Source organism: Arachis stenosperma, chromosome 1 (genome assembly GCF_014773155.1).
Source record: "Arachis stenosperma cultivar V10309 chromosome 1, arast.V10309.gnm1.PFL2, whole genome shotgun sequence".
NCBI classification, from domain to species: Eukaryota; Viridiplantae; Streptophyta; class Magnoliopsida; order Fabales; family Fabaceae; genus Arachis; species Arachis stenosperma.
In genome coordinates this window covers 63,811,153-63,816,342 of record NC_080377.1, presented here as the reverse complement: position 1 = coordinate 63,816,342, position 5,190 = coordinate 63,811,153, and the positions used below count along the sequence as shown (strand labels likewise).

The window sequence follows — 5,190 nt, the reverse complement described above, 5'->3', positions numbered from 1 at the left end:
TTTTAGTATATTCATGAATCATCGTTAATTCGTTGGCATATTAAGCTGAAGCAGTCAATAATATTAAACCAGCCAAACCAATCAATTGCTTTTCCTTTTCGTTTTGTCACGTGATGCAAAGAGTCATGATAAATGGTAAATGATAAATAATTAATAAATATCCCACTCATCAATCATCATATATTGTTGTCTTTTCTCGAGTTTTGGACACCTTTTTATTTTTATTTTCATTTTTTAAAAATTAATTCTTAAATCTTGATTATTGAGGCTTGAAGGGTGTTATTATTCACCTTATACATGATATAAACCATCCACCAACCAAAATTATTTGCATGTGTTCTTCCTCATATACATATATTTCAGGAGCAAATTAAAGGGTGGTTTTTCTTTTCTTGAGATCTTTTGGACATTCTCCGATCTCCATGGAAGTAGAAGGTGCTAAATCACAGTCTTTGAGCCTTGAACAGGACCAAGAAAAGGGTAGCCAAAATGTTGGTGATGAACATGCCCCACCTACTGCTCATACCATCGACCATGGTTACAACCTATATTCTCTCCTCATATCTCTGTTTTTGTACCAAAAGTTGTGTTTAACTGATACAAAAAAATATAATTTGAATTTTTGAAGTGTACTTTGTGTTGGAATAATATATAAATATTGTTACAACACTTTGTATTTGAATTGATGAATTATTGGTAACAATAATTTTGTAGATTCTTGGCAACAAGTGGGGTTGATGTTAGTGACAAGCTTCAACTGTGGTTGGATACTGACATTTTCTAACTTAATTATGGTGCCACTGGGTTGGACTTGGGGCATTCTCTGTCTTGTTGTTGTGGGATTCTACACTGCTTATGGCAACTGGCTCTTGGCTGCATTTCACTTCATTGATGGCAAAAGATTCATCAGATACAGAGACCTCATGGGATTCACTTATGGTGATTATGATCGATTACTTTAAATTTATATTTATATCTTGTTCTATGTCCTAACTTCTATCTGAAAAAGAAGACTACATGAGTATTAATTGAATTATTATTTCTTAGTGAAAATTCACGTACAATTGTTTTCATATGAAATTAATAGTTAAGAATTTGACAATCTAGTTAAATTTGTTAAATTATCTAACGATTTTCTGTTTTAATTTCGTACGAAGATACTGCACGTAAATCTTCACTTTATTTCTTAATTTGTGAAGGGAAGAAGCTGTATCATGTCACATGGATTTTCCAGTTTTTAACCCTACTTCTTGGAAACATGGGTTTCATCCTACTTGGAGGCAAGGCACTTAAGGTAGCTAGTAACTACTAATTAATAATAACTAACTTCAATTACCTTAATTAGTTATAGCTTTAATTAATTTCAGGGAAAGTGATTGTTTAATTCAATGCAGGAAATAAATTCAGAATTTAGTGATTCACCGTTGAGGCTCCAATTTTACATAGTGATTACAGGAGCTGCCTACTTTGTGTTTGCATTTTTCGTCCCAACAATATCTGCAATGAGAAATTGGCTTGGAGCTTCTGCAATTCTCACCCTCTCCTATATAGTACTGCTTCTAATTGTTCTAGTCAAAGATGGTAATATTAAAGTTTGATCTTTTTTAATTTATCATTAAATTTTGCATGCCAGTTAATTTTTTTGTTATAATATGTTTTGTGCTTGTTAGGAAAAGCAAATTCGGACAAAAACTATGATATAAGTGGAAGCGAGGTTAGCAAGGTTTTCAATGCGTTTGGAGCTATTTCTGCAATCATAGTCGCTAATACCGGTGGTCTACTTCTTGAGATACAGGTATATTTTTATTCAAAAATACTATTTGTTTTTTAAAATTCAGTTTTTAGTTAATTTTTTTAAAAATTTATTATTATTTAATTAATTTAAATATTATTTTTAGAACAGTGCTAGAGGGCAGTAACTTTGGCATTTTGTAACCATCAATTGACTATCAATAATATTTTTAATAGTGTGAGATTACCTCAAATAGTGAGAAATCACTCACTTTTCTTTTGATGTTAAGTGCTGGTCAGAAAACACAAAAGTTGCTGGTTTCTAGACTTTTTCTTATTTTTATTATTAGTTATTTAAAAAATAAAAAAATTATTTATTTTTTATTTTTTTTATTTTTAAAGGCTAAACAATATATAAAGAATATTTAGTTAGACTGATTTTTATTCAACACCATACTTCAATCGTAGATAAAATTTAATTTACAAAATTGCTCTTTTTATAAAAAGGTTTCGTTCCAATATATAGATAAGAATAGTAGGTTTTATTCTAGAATGTAGAAGAAATGAATATTGAATAAAGACGGGTGGGGTCCAATAGATATTTTCAGTATTTAGTATTAAAGAAGATACTCTATCTATTGCATTATTACCATCGTTTTCGTAGACAAATCAACCTTATCTGTGGTTGACTTTCACCGCTTTTTCTGTTGACCGTTGTTGTCACCCACATAATATAAAAAGAAGAATGCTTTTTGTTACGGATACGAAATTGCATGAATGAGTATGATTTTAATAAAGAATTGATTCTTCTTCTTCTTTTATTGATGGTTGAAGTCCACACTACGTAAGCCAGCGGTGAAGAACATGAGGAAGGCCTTGTATTCACAATACACGGTGGGAGTCATGTTTTACTATGGAGTCACCATTTTGGGATATTGGGCTTATGGATCAATTGTGTCCTCATATCTCCCTGAAAACTTGAGTGGGCCCAGATGGATCAACGTCCTTGTTAATGCCATTAATTTTCTTCAGTCCATTATCTCCCAACATGTAACATCTTATTCTTGTCAAAGCTATCATGCCCACTTTTAAGTTTTAACATAAAATATCTCCCACTTGCTTCTTTTAATTTAATTTAAATTAAATTAAATACTTAGATGATTTTTTTTCAAAAAAAATAATTATATGTTTTTTCTTTAAATTGAATTAAATACTTAGATCAATTATATATTTTTGTGTACAGATATATATTATTTATTATCTTATTTTTAATATATATGCTATATAAATAATTAATTTTAATAGATTGATTTTAGTGTCTGATAAATAAAGTTTGTATTTGTTGAGTTACATCGATTTGCTATTTATAGGATGAGTGTAAAACTCAATTTATTTGGGTTTCTATGATGCAGATGTTTGTAGCACCAATTCATGAGACATTGGACACAAAATTCTTGGACATTAAGAAGGGAATGCATTCAGGGGAGAACTTTAAGAGATTGTTTCTGGTGCGAGGAGTGTTTTTCTCAGGGAACACTCTGGTGGCAGCTGCATTCCCCTTTATGGGTGACTTTGTCAATTTGCTTGGCTCATTCTCACTTGTGCCCCTCACCTTCATGTTCCCCAGCATGGTCTTCATTAAGGTTTTCCTTCTTTATTCTCATTTTATTTAATTACTTAATTATTCGGTCCTCATTTTCTTTCTTTCTTTTTTCATCTTCTTCTTTTTCTCCTGTTTCTTCTTTGGCATCTTATGTTACTTCTTTTATTGTGTCTTTTATTTCTCTTCTCTCTTCTTTGACGTCTTTTCCTTTTTTTTCTATTTTTTTTGTTTAGTTGTTTTTTTTTATTTTTAGTATTTTTAAAAGTTTTATGAAAAAAAGAATAATAAAAAAAATCTAAGAAGGAAAAAAGTACATAATTCTTCCTTTCTACACTACACACATAAATTTTGCAATATTACGCACATACTTTTTTTAAAGTAAACACAATTTTTGTAAGAGAAATATAAAAAGCAACTATATAAATTTATTAATAATAAATACATAAATTTTGTAATGATAAACATATAAAATTTTTAAGAGAAATATAAGAAATAAATGCAAAATTTATTAATAATACATATGGAAATTTTGTGAAAGTAAACATATATAAATTTTTTGATAAAAAAATATAGGAAGAAAATATAAAACTTTTTTATTATAAATACAAAATTCAAAATAATTTATCTATTGTTTAACTAAAAAGTTCTGTATTTTACAACTAGAGTTTATGTACTTTTTAATTAAAAAAGTAGAAAAGAAAAGATGAAAATAAAAAGTAAAGGAGGGGAAATAATACACAAAGAAAAGAGAAAGAGGGAAGAAGAGGAAAAAGAAAATTGGAAGAAAGAAATTAAAGAAAAGTAAAACGGCACCCCTAGTTTGGAAAAATTAGTTGAATTTGGATAAAAAATTAGTTTGGTATGTAACATTATCATATATCATGAATAAGAAGGAATAGTTGGTTAGACTTGGACTATATATATGTGTGGTGTTGACTTGAATTTGGATTGGTTTTGAACCTCAGGTTAAAGGAAAGATAGCAACAAAAGAGAAGAAGGCATGGCATTGGTTCAACATTATCTTTTCTTTTCTGCTTACCATTGCAACCACAATATCTGCGGTTCGATTGATTGTTGATAACATTCAGAAGTATCACTTCTTTGCAGATGCATGATAATAATACTGCATGTATCTTTCCTTAGCTTGTATTTAAATATGATTGGGCTTGCATGTACCTAATTATTTGATGATGAGAATGAGTTATTGGCTTATTGCAAAATAAAACTGAGGGGGAAAAAATAAAAAAGAAAATCAGTCATTAGTGATTGTTACTTATTAGGGGGTTAATCCTCTATTACTCCATCTATTTAAATGATTGTTTGAAATAGTCGTTGTTTATTTAGTACTCTCCTTAAATTAATTACTGCTTTCATTCTTCTGAGAATTAATGTGTTGATGAGACACTAAAAAGTGAAGGTAAAAGTAATGATTAATTTAAAATGGAGGAAAATTTATTTATTCCTTTCGATTTTCTTTTTCGTTTTCTCTACCTCGAATTTGTTGACATTGCAGAGATATATATAGTATATAACTATATATATATATTTATATTACATTATTTTATTACAATCTTATTTTACTCCTGTTTTATTGGTTTTGTCTTGCATTTTTGTACTTTTGCATGGGTAGCCAAGTTGATGTCATATTAAGAAGCTTTAATAAGTTCGAATCTTAGATAAGGCAATTTTTTTTTTCAAAGATAGTAATTTTATTGCAGTAAAGGAGTTCTATTATAATTACCACAATCAGGGATACAAATGTAATAAAATATAAATTAGGGTCACTACCAAAAAATTAATAATAGCAAACTTAAGAGATTAGGTTTTTAGATAAAGGAGAAAGAAAAGTCTTTTTG

The 5,190-nt window shown here is 28.9% G+C and overlaps 1 pseudogene; it reads left to right on the top strand.

Moving 5' to 3' along the window:
• Positions 1–251: 251 nt before the first annotated feature.
• On the top strand, positions 252–4,660 carry LOC130945898 (proline transporter 2-like; annotated as a pseudogene).
• Positions 4,661–5,190: the final 530 nt, after the last annotated feature.